Source organism: Neolamprologus brichardi, chromosome 13, assembly GCF_056152115.1.
Source record: "Neolamprologus brichardi isolate AB-2024 chromosome 13, ASM5615211v1, whole genome shotgun sequence".
Lineage (NCBI taxonomy): Eukaryota > Metazoa > Chordata > Actinopteri > Cichliformes > Cichlidae > Neolamprologus > Neolamprologus brichardi.
The window spans coordinates 28380448-28400721 of NC_142116.1; the positions used below are offsets into that span (position 1 = coordinate 28380448).

At 41.0% G+C, this 20274-nt stretch overlaps 1 protein-coding gene across 2 annotated transcripts in view; it reads right to left on the reverse strand.

The window, feature by feature from the left end:
• The window catches only part of LOC102779806 (uncharacterized), a 407388-nt gene that overhangs the window by 149845 nt on the left and 237269 nt on the right, over nucleotides 1–20274 (reverse strand). The window contains exon 5 of one of the 2 annotated variants that reach the window (XR_004844183.2): nucleotides 5421–5495. The exons of the other annotated variant lie outside the window; for it this stretch is intronic. The gene's annotated coding sequence lies outside the window, so the exon portion shown is untranslated. Of the gene's footprint in view, nucleotides 1–5420; nucleotides 5496–20274 lie in introns of those variants that run through there. 2 annotated transcript variants of the gene reach the window in all.

Sequence of the window (20274 nt, forward strand, 5' to 3'; positions counted from 1 at the left end):
GAAAACATTTGGCCTAGTCTTCTTTGCAAAAATTGTTTTCAAATTGGAGGGTTTAAAGGCATAAAGACCTGTTTAAGGTCATGCCAACTGGATTTTCCCTAGACCATTCAGACTCTTTCCTTTCTTACTTTGTTTTATTCAGAGGTGGACTTGCTGTTGTGTTTTTCCTCATTGTCCTACTGCATAACCCAAGTGCGCTTGCACTTCAGGCCATGAACTGATGGCCAGACATTCTCCTCCTGATAGAGAGCAGAACTCATGGTCTGAATAATAAAGGCAAGTCCTCCAGCCTCAGATCATCACACTACCACCACCAATGTTGACTGTTGGTTGCAATGCTCTTTTTATGAAACACTGTGTTAGTTTTATGCCAAATGAAACAAAGTGTAAACCTTCCAGAAAGTTTAATGTATGTATTATCAGTCCACAGCATATTCTCCCAATAGTCCTGGGATCATCAAGACATTTTTTGGCAAAAATGAGATGAGCCGTTATGGCTTTTTTGGTCAGCAGTTATTTTCACCTTGGAGCACTCCCATAGATGCCATTCTTGCCCAGTCTCTTTCTCACTGTTGCCTAAAGCTGGGCGATTTCTTCAGTCGCGATTCAGCTTCTGCTTAAACTGCACGATTGACTCGCAGGGGTTAGAAGTTCGTAGGTCACGATGCAGGGTCTCACACTATACCGCCCGATCCTCTGAGGCGACCTGAGTGCTCACACTGTGCATCCATAACATGAAGGTTATAACAGAAAATCTGTCGCTCGCTCTCCCTCTCTGTCTTTCACTCACACAGACACGCACCACCACTATCAACTTTGCTAAATTGCTAATGAAAAACATTGATCAGGCAGCTGTGATTGAGCAGCAGTGTGAATCCAACTATTTTCGTGATAATTTATATGCCACATCAAAAAGGCTCGGATGAGCTTTCCAAAGTTCTACAAGTAATGCCTCCATCGCTTGTGTCCAGATCACACGCTGCACTGCCGTGCTGCTCCGTCTTTTCACTTTGCATTTCTGTGTTTGCCCATGCGCAGTGTGAGAGGCTGCAGTGACACCCTCACAACGGCCGACAGGATTTCAAACAGGTTTGATTTTCTTACGACCAAGCGATTGATGATCGGGAGCTGGTCGCGAGGTGTCAATCGCTTCTCGTTACCCCACGTATTCTATACGATGCACGACACACGACGAAGGCGAAAACGGTCGCACGACTGAAAAATCGGCTCAAAATGAGCCAAAAATCATACAGTGTATGCCCCCATAATGAACACTGACCATAACTGAAACAAACAAGGCCTGGAGTTCTTTAGATGATTCTCTGAGTTCTTTTGTGAAATAGAAAAGCTTTTAAAAGGCAAATGGTAACGACAAAATAATGGCAAAATGGAGAGACGTACACTTACATCCACCAGTGTACGTCAGATCACTGGCAACCCATTTAAAGTGTAAGGAGGTGAAATACGCAGTTTAATATATAAGAAACTTCAAATATGTGTTTATGACACTTAATATCTGTTTAGTTATTTGCAATCTCATTCATGAATACTGAAACTATTCATTGTACATTGTTTATGTTAGCAACCCTATTTTAAAAAAATTTAACTTTTTTGTGGCTGCCAGACATTACTGTATCCCAATAAACAATTTTCACCACGCACCAGTTTTTTGTTTTTTTTTACAGTCTTTAGCATTTTTCCATAGGATGTACTTGGAGTTATGTGAGATATAGCTTAGTGTTACTGGTTTTACCCACAATTGGATTGTGTAGACTGCACCATCTTATAATATCAACACAACTGTTAGGTCGTGGTTGCTACCCAGTCTGTAGTTATTGTCTTAGATCATTTGCAGTAACAGCTGTCTTTATAATTTAGTTTTTCATTGCTTTGGCACTTTTGGGCCACTCGTGGTCAAGTTTGCTTTGGGCCCAGCGTTTGTGTGAAAAAACGTAGAACAAACACTGCTTTTGATTGATTGATGCTGTGGAGTCGTGTGTAACCAGGCTGTAGAAAAATCAGTAAAAGTTCCATCAAAAAGACCACACTTAGCGCTACCACTCGACTTTAATGTGGTCTTACAGAAACCTGAGACGATCTGTGGTTGAGCCCTGCTAACTTAAGGGTTTTGTGTTATTCCAGCATTCCTCCATATGTCTCAGGACAGTCCAAAACCACAGGCCCTGACACCAGCAGTGGTTCCAGATTCAGCTGCCAAGATCCACTGTGAGGAATATTCCTGTTCTTCATCCAAGAGCAGACCATTAGGATTTATTGCAGGAGAACATAAAGTACTCAGGGAGAATATCTGTCTAGAAAAGACCCAACAGACAGACTTATAACAGCTGTACTCCCCCAAGGAAAGCACTGGGTCTGTTTTAGAAACTTTGGTTACGGACAATATGTTTACCAAAACAGTTAGACACCCCCCTTCCCCTCCCAGCCAAGAAAGAAGAAGAAGAAAACTCCTGCAATGGAAATGGAAATGTCAAATATTCTAGAAGTCAGCCAACAAATCAAGTAATGCCTTTTGGAAAACCATCCTCATGATATAATCTGGTCATTTTATTCACATTTGGAAAAGGTAGTTGAGAGCCTACCACAACACTTCACTGCATGTAGATAAAAGCACTACAGAAGAGGCTCTGTCCAGATAGTGATCTGAAAGACAACATCATCCCTGCAGTAGTCAATCAACACGTAGTCAGTCATAATACAAAAAGCACAAATAGATCACTGGCTCCGTAATCGCATACTGTAAGACCAACAAGAATACAACTGAAGCTCAGACTTGGAGCAGCAGTATCCTAAATTCCTACCCCCTCCCACAGCAATTACACTTCCTTAAACAGACTGTTAGAGGAGGGAGAGAGGGGGGGGGACAAAAAGAAATGTGGCGGCACGCTTGAAATAACTGTTGGCCGAGGAGCTAATAGGCATGGAATGATGACAGATATCATGGAGTGGACGCTTCGCAATGACTGGGAAGGAATTAATAAGCAGGAATGGGTTAATAGTGCATTAAGAGCCAGCAGGAAAACGGCAGGAGAGAGGAGGGAGAAGCTTCTGAAGTCAGCTGTGAGTAATCAGCCCATGGCGAGCCTTCAACGATTACCATAACAGAGCAATTGGACGTGAAAAATGGATAATAGTATGGACATAGAAATGTGGGACGAGTCTGTGTGTGTGTGCGTAGTGTTGGCTGTGGGGGAGGAGTAAAATGCTCAAATCCACTGGTTTTCCAATTGTGAAAAGCAGAATGTGGCATTAATTTTTCAAACAAAAACACTCGTAACCATAGCGTTTGCTAATTATAGTGGAGTCATTACTTTGCAGATATTATTCTCAAAATCTAGTTTTCATTAGGACACAGGAAAAAGCCTTGGAATAACCTAAATAAATATGTAGAAGTTTGACCATGAATACACAAAATTGTCCTATCGGTTGATAACTATAATTTTTTTTATTTGTACAGAACACTGGTGACAACAAATTTTACACCCAGTGTTGGCCAAAAAAGAAAACAAATACATTTGCCAGTGTCTTGCCTGCTAACTCATTATTTTAAACAAAATGTTTTATTTTTCTCAGTTTCGTCCTTTTTGTAAATCTAAATGAGGGCAAGTATAACAGCATATCAGATGAAATGTTTTAATGCAAGTAATCTTTTTCAGTTTTTGATCCTCACTCTAACAAATCCCTCCCTGCAAACTTTGCATGTAACCAGCTCACAAATTTAAAACCGTAAAATCTTTTGGCAAAATCAATTAGTTTCATGGGAGCAGCTTAGTTGCTTATGGGACAAGGATTTGCATCATTTACCAACAGCAAACTTTACAGAAAGATTAAAGTCTATTAGCAATTAGGATTACATATTTCATAAGATTTTTGTGATATTAATGGTCTTTTGCTTCTGCTTAACGGGTTTTTTTTTCATCACTGTTTTATTATCTGCAGTTTCCCATTACTGCCACCTGCTAAGGGGAAATTCAGGCTGACTCTAAAATGTGTCCACAAGGGTTGTGTAAATACAAATTCTAGGACATATATAAAATTGATTTAAAAAGGCAGATTTGATGCAACTCCCGTGTCATTTCAGCCCCCCATTCCATCCACTGATATTATGGTTCTTCTGTTGAGAAAAGTGGACATATTACTACAGTTCGTTTGACTGATGTGATGCTTTAGCCTTCATTTCCTTGTGTAGCTGTGAAGAAAGTTTTTCTTTTTGGAAGAGTTACCTAGCTCAAAGCTCACCGTGTCACAAACAGTCAGCTGTCAGCTTTAAGTTGAGCCTCCAACTGGGCCAAAACATCAGAAAATCTCTTTTATGTATGTGTTGGTATTGTTCACTTAAATTAGCTAATAGCCTAATGTTCCCTTTGGCAGCTGTAATCAACCTTGTAGCCTCTAGGGGGACTTGGTGAGTAGTTACACTGTTCCTGTTGCCGAACTTATATTTTACCCTAGGCATTGAATTTAGACCATTTCATATAGAGGAGGACCTCAAGGCCACCCTGCCTGCAAATTCTGAAATTCATGAATTTTGACAAGGTTACAAGTGTTTCTTCTTTTTCTATTTGACATGTTTCCAGGGTCCAGTGTAAATGGAAATAGAAGACATTTCATAGCTATGGAGCAAGAAACATACATGGAATAAGGATATGATGTAGCTGAAAATTGATATGCCCTTGGCATTACACCGTTTGCTTCCTATGTGCGTCAGAGAAGCATGAGACGTTTCATTTTGTGCACTGATTCCTTTGGTCGGGCTATTATCCCCCTGATAAGTCCGCATACCTCCTCTAATCAAATGGACATTCATCCTTGGGAAAAGAGAATATTCAGTCACTCAAACGTTCAGTTATTATGTGGTAGCTCAGTCATAATGTTAATTTTATGGGGGTATTATTGTAGGCAGAACACTGTAACTGAAGACACCAAAAAAGGAATCTATTACACTTTTGCATGCTAATTAATTAACAGTCCTTTTTTTCCGTTTTGGGGGACAAAATTTATGCACACAAGAAGAGTTTTTGTCCACGTACAGGAACCCTTTAAGGATAACTCGCCAAACTCTACAGTTAATTCTAGGTAGAGCACAAAGGAAACAGTAGACATGAAAAGAAGGTGAATGTTTTCTGTGCAATCACAAATACATGAAAACCAATTTATATAAAGCTATTTTAAAAAAAAACCATAAACAGCTACTAAATATTTTAATGAAACACTCTGTACATTAACTTTTTAAAATGTAACAAATATTTTTACAGGAGTAGTCATCGCTGGTGAATCCTAGCAGAGCACTAACACACTGTTCATATTAAAGCTGGAGTTTCACTTTTTCTAAAACGCATATAAATGTCTGCAAATCTGTCTGTTGGGTAAGTCACAGAGACTTACAGAGCTGACCAGTGTAGATCCTTATCCTCAGGAAAATGCACATCTGGGCACTGAGCAAGGTGATTGGTGCGTTCTCCTTTCGGGAGATGGGTCTGCAAAGAAAAGGCACATACCAATAAAAGATGCAGTTGTATGACGTGTTGGTTTTTATCTGGATGGTGAACAAAATGTCATAAAGTTATAGTTTGTGCCACAGTGTCATAAAATCTAAAGCTTTAACAGAGGAATCTTTTTGGATTTTAGATGAGAAATGAGAAATATGGCCTTTTTTAAAGCCATTGCACAAAAATTGCCAGGCACAAAATGGCAAGCTCCATCTTGCCTGTACATATACTACAAAATACTACAGGCTCCTAGTACAACCTAGAACTCGAATGAAGTCGAGAGGCCTTTGCATCCGTGGCACCTAGACTCTGGAATAACCTCCCTGTTCATATTCATACTGCCGAGTCTATCCAGTCTTTTAAATCACGTCTTAAAACTTATTTTTTTACTTTGGCTTTTGATTCTGTCTAGTTGGCTGGTCTAGCTTGTTGTGTTGTTACCTATTGTTTGTTGTCCTCTTTCATTGACATTGACTGTGAAGCACTATGGTCAACACTGTTGTTTTAATATGTGCTATATAAATAAATTTTGATTTGATTTGATTTTGAAAATCAGCTTCTCGTTTGTTGTTGTTGTTGTTGTCTTTCCTACTCTACAATGCTTTACATTTGTTCTTTCCATGTCTTTTGTTGAGATCTGCTACATACCTTGTGTAAGAACATACTTTGCCAAATAAATGATACCTTCTTGGCTCCAAACATCTCTGGGATCAGAAATTATTCAGGGGAGAGGACGTTTACTTGTGAGCCCTGCATTTTTTTATGACTTTTATTATTAGCTGAGACAATCTCCACACCAGGTGCACTTACAGAAGTTACAGAAGTAACAACACTTATTTTCAGTATATTGTGAATATACCATCATATTACCAGCAAACAGTAACAAAACCAAAACCATTATGGCGTTCCTGATTGTGTCAACAGAAACTATATATATGCTTCATGAAAGGAGACTTTATGGCAGTGGTATTCTTTTTAAGGTGTCGGGTGAATTTATATTTGATCATGTTCACAATTTTAAAAGGAACAATACCTAACAACTTAATAATTATACATCCCTGCATGAAATGACAAAATGTGGCAAAACACTGGCTGAACTTTTTGCTATTCATTGGATGTCATACACCTTTAGTGTTAGATGCAGAGAAACACAGATTAAGTCTTATAAATCACAAGTAACCATCTGTTAATATCCATGACCACAAATAGCCCACTGAAGAACAAGAGCGGCCAGTGGAGCAAAAAAAAATACAAAGAACTGAAAGGAGAAGGGAGTGAGCCAAAGTCACAGTAGTTACAACCTTCCACCCTACTGTTTGGTGCCAAACCAACTCTTAGACTACACAAAATGCGGCATACTCTGCCAGTCCCTCAAAACACACTCCAAAGCATTACTTTTAAGTAACAAAGCAAAGGAAAAAAACAAAACGACTGTAACAGAGAGCCACGGAGTGGAACAAAAGAAGGTTTGTAGATACCAACTAAAGAAATCACACTTGCCTACAGCTCATTAACCACACTTGCCTTACATAAAGCACTTTTATTTTCAATTATTTCTCGGCATTGGCTGTTTTTGAAGCCTGCTGAGTCATTGGCTGTTCTGCTCTCGGTCTGTCCGGTGTCGCCCACGCTGTCACATTAAGACCCCGACTCCAAACGCCGAGCAGGTGGTGGAGAACATTAGGTGTCCATGGATCACATAGCAGCACAAACAGCACATCACATTTTCATAAATTACATAAGAATATGGACAATGAAGCAACAGAAAACAGGACAGCAGAGTTAGAAGGTGAGAGTGTCTCAGTCTGGCTGTGTGCGCGCGTGTGTGTTTGTGTGTGTGTGTGTGCTCGTGTGTGTGTGTTTGTGTGTACACATTTCTGTGCATTTATGAAAAAAACGTTTTCCTATACTTGTGCATACAATTTTGTGATTGTTTTGCTGTCTTTACAGTTTATGTGTGTTTGTGTGTGTCTGTGGGTGTGTACCTATAGAGCTTGGGCACTTCAATGCATTCTGGGTAGTTGCAAACGTGCAATACAAACAGAATGATAGATGCCAACAGGTAATAAGGAGGAAAACACACTAACCAAAACTGAAAAAACACCCCGATGATACAAAGAGAATCTAGACAATAATAAGGTGTACTTTATTAATCGCGTAGGAAGCTACTTAGTCCTCTGTGTTTAACCCATTCACACAGTGAAGCAGTGGGGAGTTACCAATCCAGCCTTCGGGAAGCAGTGTGTAAAGACAGTACCTTGCTCAAGGGCTGCCATTCTGTGGATTTGAACCTCCGACCTTACGATCATGGGGCAAACACTCTACCTGCTGAGCTATCCCTGCACCTGCATGCGGTAAAGTAGTGTCATTTTAGGGAGTTATCCATACAGCTATTTAGACACAACTAAGATAACTAAAAAATCTGTGGTGTATAACGTAGCAACAGCCCTATGAAATGTAACTACATAAGTTGAATGTGTTATTCCTGCTTTTAAAATTAGTTTGTAATGTTCACAATTTAACGTTCAAACCCAAAAGCAGTATCTGCCTCTGAATTTTCCATAATCAAGTCAGACTTGTGTGAACAGTGGTCCCGTAATGCATTCCACTGGCGATGTCACGATCTAGCTCTATACGGCTGGCTGCTGTGGTTGTACTGTATTTGTGTCCCTGTCCCTGAGAGTGTGGGCCTGTAAATAGCTGTGGCAGCAGCACTGCTACTGTAATGCTATGTGTGGCCCTAGAGGGTCCAGATTACCAGATGGCCAACACATTACTGCCAACACTTACAGCAATATTAAACACACACACATACACACATAAGCCAGGGGGACTAAACCTCTGAAGGCCTTATTTTAGGCCTGGGCCACGGGTAGAGCATCAGCCCACTGGCAGTGCCCCTCTTCTGGGTAAACGTCTAGGCCCAGACAGCCTGGCAGCCTGCAGCTGCCGGGCCTCACGCATGCCAGCTGAAGACTGCTGGGACTCTGAGTGCTTGTGTGTGTCTGTGTGTGAGATGGTGTGTTTGCCCCAAGCTAGTGTGAGAACTCCCCTTCCTCTGTGCACCACAGGCTCTGATCAGAGCTTGTGAGAGTCTGGGAGATTTGTACTAAGTTGCAAAGTTGTCCACATGTAACTCATGGTGGCTGCCCAAAACAAAAGCTTATTGTTAGCCAAAGAAAAAGAAAAAGTTCAAAGATTCTGTGTGTGTGTGTGTGTGTGTGTGTGTGTGTGTGTGTGTGTGTGTGTGTGTGTGTGTGTGTGTGTAGGTGTGTGTGTGTGTGTGTTTTCGTCAACAGATGTCGGCGTACATGTCGGTCCCTTGTGTATGAGACTGGGAGTTTCTGTCTTACCTGAGGCTGCTGTGCAGCTGTCCTGAGCTCATCTCTGTCCCTGCCACAGTCACAGAGTGTGTAAAGTGGTGTGCGTGCTTGGAGGGGGAGCAGGAGGGGCAAGCAGAGATAGTAGATAGGGTCTCATGGTGGAGTTGGTGTTTTTCATGTATTACAGAAAAATCTAGTTTATTGTAATGTGGGTCTTGTTTGGGTAGTTTTTGACATTTTGACTAATCTCATTAATGGAAACATCTGCATACTAACTCCAGACTGAACATGTATTTCAACAGATGCTACCAGTCAGATCTTTGTCAAATCAAAAGAAATGACAAATGAAGTTGTTATTATGAAAAACCAACCTGAAGGACATAGATGCCAACACTGTTCAGTGGGTTTAAACACTAAAAGTAAACTGCCATAAAGTAATAACATAAATGAGCTTAGCTGGTATACACCTGTGTTGGAAACGAATCCTGTGAGTCCCAGGACGCACTCAGCATCTCAGCTATTCTCGTGCTCTCACATATTTGTTAATTACTTATCAAAGCAATTTTCACAAAGGCAGCTTTCACTGGAGACACATTGGAGATCAATGCTGGGGTGCGTATACTGATAAGACTACATGTGTAATGTGCCTGATTCCACCGGAACTGGACGATCTACAAATCAGAGTGTTAAAAGGAGTTCAAATAGAGAGCGTCTGTATTATATTTTGGAGTATCCATCTGTTTTGACAGCCTAAATATTAGTTTTAGAGCTCAAATAAAAATAAAATAAAGTAAAAGTGACATTTTAAATTATTTATTCATTAAGCAATAGAACAAAGTTGGGGTGTGGAGTCCATGGTGCTGTGGAAAAAAGTATCTGCCTCCTTCCTGAGTTCTTATTTTTGCACATCTGTCACGTTTTAGGCCAAAAAGAACACATATTTGTCAAAAAACAAATAAAAAAACAAAACAAAACATGATTGTCAAATCTTTTGAGGAAATATTTCCTGGACTGATGAGACAAAAGTTGAACTTTTGGATCTTGTTGCATCTAAAATGCTGTGTAAAACTAACAAAGCATTTCATAAAAATAACATCAAATCAACAGTCAACCACAGGGGTGGTAGTATCTTGGTCTGGGGCTGCTTTGTGGCTTCGAGACCTGGAAGATTTGCCATTATTGATTTAACCATGCATTCTGCTCTCTACCTACATGTGTGGAAATCCTGAAGAAGAATATCAAGCCATCAGTTTGTGACCTGAAACTCAAGCACACTGATACAAAACACACCAGCAAGTTTATGTCTGAATGCGTGAATGAATATTTTTCTCTGGCCAAAATCTGCCGCAGGTTGAAATGCTTTGGCATGATGGCCGTTGATACTAATTTTGAAGCCCTTTATTTTGAAAAATGTCCCTGTCTACATGCAAACACAAAAAAGACCTCTAATGCTGTCAATTTCAACCCAATTTCAACCCAAAGCAACAGGTGACAATAAAACACTAAACTGTGGAGCAATGATGACCAATCAAAAACCTACAAACAGCAACATGCTGAACAAGTCTGATGTGAAAAAAGGAGATGTCTGATTTGATTCAGCAGCTGTCTCAATTCAATTGAGGACAACAGACACGAATATTAAATTACCATTTCATTTAACCGCTAGATTGTGTAGTTGCAGTAAAAAAAAAAAAAGATAAATAAATAATTTAACTGTCCTTTACTATTAAAACAATTTTTCATGGTTGACAGGTAGGCCGTGCTAACATCTTCTCACTTCCAGAGCAGATACTGCAGTTATACCAAAGCCAAAGACATCTTAGAGGTGTCTTTTGACAACAATCATAAGAGTGTCATTTAGATTGAGAGCTTAGTGTTTTGCAAGTCTGATGGGTGAGCCATGTAGGATTTTGGATTCGGTTAAAAATATTTTATTGTCCATAATTTTATTACTTGGAATAACAGCCCTGCAAGGTTTCCTGAGCAGGTGTGTGTATGTGAGAATTTTAGAAACACTTCCTCGCTAACAAAACAGAACTATCTGACACTGTGGGACTAAGGACAGGTTTGTGTGAAGCATCTTTGTGAACGTGAGCTCAGGGCTCTGTGGGGTAACGCCATCTGTTGCGAGACTGTTCTTCTCGTCACTGAAGAAGTTCTTTATGACTGGAGGTTATGTTTCGTCATGATGCACGGTGAATCTGGGAGCAATCAGATGAGTCCCTGATGGTATTGTGTGACAGTTACAAATCCAAACTTAGAAAGAACCTAAAAGAACTTTTAGGAACTAAAGTTCTGTACAAGAGAGAAGTATATAATCTGAACAGAATATCTCATCTATTGTCTGTTGTAATGTTTGAGTATTTCTGATTTGACTGTAAATGCCAGGTTTATCGCTTGAGTGTTTTTCAAATATCAGTGATGTTTCAATGTTATTTAATCACCAGAAATAGATTTAAAAATAGGATTTGACATATTTTTATCTTCTTTAGTTCATGTGCATTTACCTGTTACGAATCCCAGTAATATATAATCACAGTAGCAGTATTAAAGTGGGAGACAGATAAAAGTATAGATGACAGAAATAAAAGAAATCCAACCAAGAGAAAAAAAAAAATCCAGAAGCGACGTATAAATGGAGGATGAAGAAAGGTGGGGGTTCTCAAGCTCTACCCCTGACACCTCCCTGCAAAATAGCATGATAATTTTTGTAAAGGCCTAAAAAGCTGCGTGCCTTTGGATTTACAGCTCAACTATCAGTAGCCACAAGCTCTGGCGCGAGACGCTGTGACAGGTGTACGTTTCAGCAACTTAAACAGGGCGGATTAAGCCACTAGTGGCTCCTCTTCATATGCATTCCTTATGGGAGTTAAGGCCATTTGAAATGCAGGGCCAAAGGCAAGATTACCGGCTCATAGGCCCATGGAGAGAGGTGTGCTGCAACTAAAAGCCTGGATTTGAATAATTGTGGCAGGGCTTAGCGCCTGGAATCAGCACAGAACAGAACCAATGGATTATTACACACACACACGAACACACGTACACACACACCAACTTTGCAAGGCTTAGACTTGTCTGACTCAATAACTCTCAGTATCACCGTGTGTGTGTGTGTGTGTGTGTGTGTGTGTGTGTGTGTGTGTGTGTGAATGCGTTGTCGGTAGGTTGGTTTGTGTCATATCTCTCTCCATGCCATAATGTAAACACATGTGACTGATGTTCTGCTGCTCTGCTGTTTATTATCCACATCCAGAGTGTGTGTGTGTGTGTGTTTGTATGTGTGTGTGTGTCTGAGACAGATCATAGTTCTACAAGCCTGAACTTGTGTTTGCGTGTGTGTTCATGTGTGAGCATAGATGTGTGTATAAACAAGTGTGTATCCGTAGTGCGAATGGCTGAATTTGTGCACATTTGCTTCTCCAAGTGTGTGTGTGTGTGTGTGTGTGTGTGTGTGTGTGTGTGAATGCCACCACCTAAACACAGCAGAGCCACTGTTCCAGCTCCGTACGTTTTGACACTGGTTGAAGGCTTAGCAGCGCTCGAGGTGCCAGACAGACCGACAGATGAACAGAGGGAGGGAAAGAGAAACTGAGGAGCCGCAAAAAAGAAAAAAAAAGAAGTGGTGGAAAGAATGGATAATGAAGGGAATGATGAGAAGTGGTCCCATATGAGTTTTGGCGGAAAGAGAGAGTGAGGGGAGACATTCAGTGTATTCAACCTGTTTTAAAAGGGGAGAGAAAGGGAAGCAGAGCAGCAAGTGTGAAAGGGGTGGGGGGCTGGGGGTTCACCTCTGGGAGGTGGAAGGGAGGGGCAGTTAGACAGACATTGGACTGATTTGTATCTACGAATATATAGAGACTGCCTTTTATTGTCTAGTAGCTGTAGGAAGGGAATTATGAAGCACTCTACAGGAAGAGCATTTCTACTCCCATGTTGGGTTGCAAAGGTGGCACAGCGGCAAGAAGGTTTCTTGATTGTTCTACGGCTGATGCCTTTCCATCTGAAGCTTTAATGTTCTCCCTGCACTCACGCCAGTTTCCTTCAGGCACTCCGGACCCACAGTCCAAAGACTGTTATGTTAGGTTAACCCTCTCAGGCTCAAATTAAACGTTTTGTTGCTAATGCACAGCCAAGTCCTGCAGTGGTACTTCTGAGTAAAGACAACTCATAAAATATGTATGTGGGGTAATCAGGTTGTTAGTTTTTAACTGCTGCAAATCGGCAACGCCTGCCTTGAGAGGGTTAAATGGTGATTAATGAATGGGAAGCAGATAAAGTTCTGGAAAATGTATGATTAAATGTTCCTTGCAGTGTAAGGTAGTGGTCGGCAAAATTAGAAAACTGGATTCATCAGTGAATTATATCCCAGCGCTTTTCACTTTTAGTCAAGGGCCAGTCACTGGCATCAGTGCCTTCATCATCTGGGACCCTCCTATACAGTCTGACCACATGAGGCCGAGCACTGGTTGTGAATATGGCCCAATGTAAAATGCATACCTCACGCTGTTGGAGACAATCAACACTTCTTTAAAACATTAATTAAGGAAACAGGAAACATTTTTTATTCATATTTAGTGTTGTAACATCATTAAGAACAATGAAAAACACAAATGCACAGAAATTGTTATAGTTATGCTGCAATAGGTGTCGGCTGCTGGGGGATTCCCATGATGCATTGAGTATTTCTTTTTCAGTCACCTTTCTCATTCACTATTTGCTAGTAGACCTCTCTGCATTGGTAAATGGACTGGTTCTTATATAGCGCTTTTCTACTCTTTCTGAGCACTCAAAGCGCTGTACACAACTTGTACATTCACCCATTCACACCCATTCGCACAAGCACATTTTTCTAAGTGCTTTCTAAGGTAACATTCACACACACATTCATACTCCGATGGATGCATCGGAGAGCAATTTGGGGTTAGTATCTTGCCCAAGGATATTTGGCATGCAGACTGGGGAAGCCAGGGATTGAACCACCAACCTTCCGATCAGTAGATGACCTGCTCTACCACCTGAGCTACAGCCATCAGTGAATCATACTTAACTTAATCTCTGTCTCTCTTCCACAGCATGTCTTTTATCACATCTTCCTTCTCTCACCCCAACCGGTCGTGGCAGATGGCCGCCCCTATATTTTCTGCCGGAGGTTTCTTCCTGTTAAAAGGGAGTTTTCCTTCCCACTGTCACCAAAGTGCTTGCTCATAGGGGGTCATATGATTGTTGGGTTTTTCTCTGTATGTATTATTGTTGGGTCTACCTTACAATATAAAGCACCTTGAGGTGACTGTTGTTGTGATTTGGCGCTGTATAAATAAAATAAAATTGAATTGAATTAATTGAGTGTAAGGAACCTGGGTGGTGACTTGCCCCAGATGTACCCTGTCTCTTGTTTTGTGACAGCTGGGATATTTTCCAGCCCCAGGATGGGTGGATGGATTTTTTTGCCTGTAAATTTTGTTTTGTAATTGTAGTGTCCTTCATAACGTTTAAAATGACTGTGTTCCAGTGTTCCAGCAGTGTCTCGGCTGGGTATGCTGTCTTATCAACAAAGCTCAAATTTAGGTTTTGATTTCCCAAAATGATGACAGACAGAACAAACTATAGCTCTCATTTTCACTGCAGGCCTATATTTTCCAAGGGTTATGATATGATAGTTTTTCAGTGTAAAAATGTTTAATTGAATGTCATTCTTCTGAGTGTGGAGGTAACTGTCTGCTAAAGGAGCATAAGACACAACAAGAAAGGAGAAAAAACAAGAATAAAATGGATGTGATAAAAGATAAAGCCAAAAACAAAATGAAGAGAAAAGAAGTAAAAATGAAAAAGAGAAAAATGTTGACTGTTAGGAAGTTGGTTTTATATGTTGGACCTGTGTGCTTTGAGACCCTGAAATCCCAGCATATGCAAAACAAACACGGTGTGTCCTCACTTTTTAAATGGTGTGAGCGACACTTTGAATCGAGGCAGCATCAACACCTGCTACCGCAGCTCAACCAAGGAGAGGGAGAGAGACAAGAGGGCAAACACCAATTGTAACACTCTTGAGCTGTTCAGACACAACCATGATATGCATCTGTACACATACACAGATGCAAATATATTCGCAAAACAGAGTTTCTGATGAATATGGTGAAGAAGCTACGTAGCTACATAACTGTCACTGCTGTGCCACGACACACTGCACTGGCATGGGAACTTTATGGTGATGAGCTAGTTGTGTTGTGTTTAATCTACTGCTATTAAAGCAGCATGGTGGCTCTGTGAATACTACACAGTAGGGTTAAAAGTGGGTTAAAAGTGCTTTGTGGTTCTTTAAATGCTCGAGAATGTTAAAAAAAAAAACATGGACAAGGTCTTACAAAATTTGAACCAGTTGTATGGACTAAAAGTACACTAGTGTGGTTTAACTCAGATGATTTCTTCTTTGATAAATACGAGGGGGGGGGGGGGGGGGGGGGGGGGGCAAAGGGGGAACCCAGTAATCACAGCTTATATCGGGCAAGAGGTGGAGCACACGATGGACATGTCACCAAAGACAGTTAAATGATATTCTGACTCTCACAGTTCCCTACAGTTCATAAATATGCATCAATAATCAGTTGAGTGGACCTTGAGTTTAGGAGACTCCTGCGAGACAAATATTTCAAACTGCTCATAATTACTGAAATTTAAAAAATTAATTCAAAAACTGTTTTCTTCTTTAAAGCCCTCCTTGATTTTTACTCAAATTTGCTTCATTTGATTTGACAACTCACACATTGCTCTTACAGGTATTTTCTTATTCTTCACTGCGTCTGTTTGTCTTCCTGGATTTGAGACATCATAAACTTTGATGAGGTCCCACTATCAGTATCTTTATTTTTATATTCTCCAAACGCATAAATAAAATGAAATGTAAAAAATTGTCAGTTTGATGAGGTGAACATGTCGATGCCTTCTCTTGTCTTTGTTTCCTGTCACACACACAAATAGTATACATTTCTATAACAAAGAGCTATATTATGAAATTAAGTGTGTATTTCATCTGATCTGTAATTATTTTCCTCTTCTATTGAGATCTGTGGGGTTTTTTCGATTGTGGAAATAGTAAGTTTGGAGGCTGGGGAACATGTGTGCTTGAATGGCTGAAGAATCAAGTCTGGGGCCTGTCTTCCTTTTATTGGACAGAGGTCAAAGGTATCTAAAATCACAGGCTCAAAATTACTTCTTGTCCCTGTGATGTAAAAAGCTGGCTGTCCAAGCAAACAACAGCTCCGAGCTCCTGCGTTATCTGCAACATGACTATAATAGTATCCCAAATAGTCTCTGCAATTGGCTATGCGCCTTTCTCTGGGACGCTCTGAGTCGCTGAAGACAATGTATTACAGTCAGGTAAATTCATAAAAGCCGGAATAATACTGAATAGCAATAAGTGAAAGAAAGTGACATGGTTTGAGATTGAAATGAGATGAAGAAGATGGGTGAAATCATTCATTTCTTACCCTGGCAGATGAGCTCGAGGGGATCTTTGATGAGGAGGGCTATTTCAATTCTACAATGGGAAAGATGGAGACTTGCGCCTATTGTGTGAAGTATGAGGAGCGCCATCCACCCTCCAAAAAGGAGGGACAGTGCAGTCACACCTTAATCTTTTATTAAGGTGTGACTGCACTGTCCCTTTTTTTATTTTGGAGAGGATGATGGTGTGGTCTTCTCTCTTATCTTCCTACTGGACCCTGTCTTTTTCACAGGTCCCCAGACAGAGTCATGTAAATCTATCAAGTCATCTGAGAGAAGCACAGGCTTTGAGTGTGATAATGACTTACAGAAGACTACCAATGGGGAGAGGATGTGACACACACACACACATGCATGCAAGCATGCACACGAACAGACACCAGTGTACCATCTACACCTCTGTACTCTAAGCTAGCTGAGCAATCTCCACACTCATCTTGTCCCTAACCCCCCACATAGCGTGCCAGCTGCAGATTGAGGTGGCAGCGCCCGTCATAATGTGGTAGAAGGGGGGCTGTCGGAGGGCACTGCCAGTCCTACTGGAAGCCCGCGTACCCAGCCTGAGTTGCAGGTCTCAGTGGGTAGCTACAGGGAATGGGCCAGCCAGGGTGGTAATAGAGTAAATAACTCAAATGAGGCAGAGTGTGAATTACTTCTCTGATGGGCTGGAGGGGTCCCCACTGTGAATCTGACCAGGGGGTCCAGCTAGGATGAGACTCAAAAAACGTGGGGAAATAGGTCCAGGATGTGGCGAGGTAGCAGGGGGTGGCATGTCAGCAGGGATGGGGTGTGTGAGATATTTAATACAGGTGATGATGGAGGGGAGAAATTGCTTTAGGCAGCTGTGCTGCAGCAGGTTTGGACGAACCTCAGCAGCCCCAGGGATGGACAGTCAGACAGAAAAAAGGGAAATATAGAGATGCATTCTATCGTAAACGAGCACTTTGTGGAGATCATACTAGCTTATTCTTCCCGGTATATATAGATATAGGTATTTAAATTCCTCAAAACCCTTCTGTGCCATACAGTCCACTAAAGAAAAAAATCTCACCGGCTATGGAGCGTATGTAGATATTCTGAGAATGAACAGAACTTGCAGCCCTGTGGAGCCTAGATACCAAGCACAAAAAGAAACTTCAATGCCAAGGGATGATTGAAAACCACTTCAAAAATGAACCTGCAACCTTGGGCTACAAAGGGAAGCATATTGCATGAACTAATACAACTACGAAAATATATGAATACATTTTCCTTCATTAGGTGACCTCGAACTAGGTTACATGGTCATTTCTATTCCGTGCCGACCCTCAAGTTCACAGACGCCTCAGAGCCACTGACGGGCAAACAAAGACTTCAATGACAGTCCCTCAGTGTAGGAAGACTCTACTTATCATTTCAAAGGGACAGCCCCTTTCACCCTTCCAACTCTATACCAATGGACAGGGTGCACTTGCAGAACAAAAAAGTCCAGTTGGGAACTCAGGTCTTGCAGCTGAAAACATGAAGCATCTGTCATCTCTGTGCTGTGTTTTTCAGTTAGAGGAATGACACAAGTCGGTGGACAGTGGTTTTTTCTGTTTGTGTTCTTGTCTTGACCTTCAAGATCATCCATAATGTATTGCAGCGGGTTTGTAAAAAGGTATGAAAGTTAAATGAGACAAAAGTTGTTGGATTGTCTGGCAGCAGAAGCGCATCTTTGACAGGCAAATCTCCGGTGTGTGTTTAGGAGGAGGATATGTAAATGAAGGCTGCATGTCAGTTTTGGGATGCTGAAGGCGACATTTTAGAAAACTGTTCCTCTGATCTCGCAGAAACTTGCTAGACGTCACAGGTGCAGTCGACTGACCTTACCCTCCATTTTTCTTCCACAGCCCTTACCCTTCATCCATGAGTCACAGTCCCCCCCCCTCCTACAGTGGAGCCCCTCTGCCTCTCTGTGAAAGTTTTCTTCATCAAACTTTCCCTCCTCCACTGTCTTCTTGCTGCAAAGTACAGCCGGACAAGACAGGAGAGACTCCAGGGAGAATCCGAGAGGCAAAAAAAAAAGGCTTACAACATAATCAGTATTCAGCTGCCCCGCTAAGACAGCACATAAAGTTCTAACAGTGATGGCTTCCCTACCGAGTTGTTAGATCCATTTTCTCCAGGTCTCAAATTGAATGCAGGTTCCAACATTAGAAGTTTGCTTAAATAGAGCTCAGATGGTGGTTGCAAAGCCTCCAGTAAGAGAGATCTCTGCTGAGGGAATATATTTCTTTGTTTGGTTGGATTTCAGGTGGATAGGCAGTAAGCCATGTAGTGTGCAGGTATATCCGGAAGATATGAGACTCATAAAGTCCCAGTTGATGTGGGCTGCAGTGTTGGGTTTCCTCTGTGTGGGTGCATGTGTGCATCGTTGCGTGTGTGTGTGTGTGCGTGTGTGTGTGTGTGTGTGTGTGTGTGTGTGCGCGCGCGTGTGTGTGTGTGTGTGTGTGTGTGTGTGTGTGTGCGTGCGCACACGCGCGCGCGTGTGTGTGTGTGTGTGTGTAAGTACAAGTAACATGTTGAATTTGAATGGAGCAGCAGAGAAGAATCATCATAATTTTCTCTGGTACACAAACAAAAAGGTGGACGTGTTCAAGCAAGGTGTGATTTGTGGGCGTTGATGGCTGTGTGAAGGATGAAGAGGGAGTTGGAAAGAAAATTACTCATTTGGGAAAGCTGCATTTTTTTTATCCGTTTGGAATATTTTTAGCAAAACTATATTTTTACCAAGACATATCAGGAAGCTTTCGGACAGGGTGTTTATCAGTGATGATCTAAAATCAAAGCTGTGATATAGAATGCTGTTCAGTTGTATTTATATAACACCGAAATACAACAACAGTCACCTCTAAATATTCAATACAATAGATCTACAATAACACAGAGAAAGCCCCAACAATCACAGCCAGGCTCAGCGAGGAGCAGCTATCTGCCCTGCCCAGCTGGGGATGATGGGAGCTAGATAGGACAAAAGACACACTGTGGAAGAGAGCCACATATTAATAATGACTAATGAGTAAATGCAGCTTTGTGTATAGGTGTGGTCCTGGCACACCTGCAGGGGAGGGGTGGTGCAGTGAGCTCAAGGGGCAGTGCCAGGCAGGTGAGTATTGATGGCACTCTCTACTTAGCGACACTGGAGTGGAGAGGAAGAAGGCTTCAAAACATAACGGCAGGGAAGAGCAGCAGTGGGACGTGTGTGAGAAAGTACACTGCTGTGTGGCCAGGAATAAAGGAACGCTCTGTGAACACTGTGTGTTTCTACAAATATACTGCATAATATGGATTTATTTAGATTTTGATTTATAAGGTACGATACGTTACAATACAGGACTATAAAATATAGGCCAATCGAGCAGTTACTTCTTTGTCACTGAATTCTTCTGACAGGGGGTTTTGTTGCAGCTGTCTGTACCCCCGCAAAGCCTGAACCATGAAATAACTGCCAGATCACAACATTAAAAAAAATAACTGGATATTAAATATCAATTTAAATATATGAGTTTTAATTTTTATAATTTTTGCTACATCTGGAATTTTTGTGGAATTTATTGCTCACAGTAGCATCACATGTATCTGATTGTATCTGAAAAAAAATCACACTGATGATGTATCAAAAATCATACACTTGGCGTTAAAGGGCTACTTTTTAGGAAGTTTCAGAACAAAGACATACAGCCATATGTAAAATGGGACTGCAACAATTTTTTATTTATTTATATATTTATTTATTTATTTATTTATTGCTTTTCCAATAACATTTTAACCAACAGGAAGAGAGAGTTCAAATAAAATAGAGGAGGAAATTAATTTAAAAAAATTGTATAATAATAATGTATGTACATCGTGTATGAACAGTGTTGGGGAAACACATAGATATAGTTATACATACTCTCCCATGTAGATCATTCAGATATTAT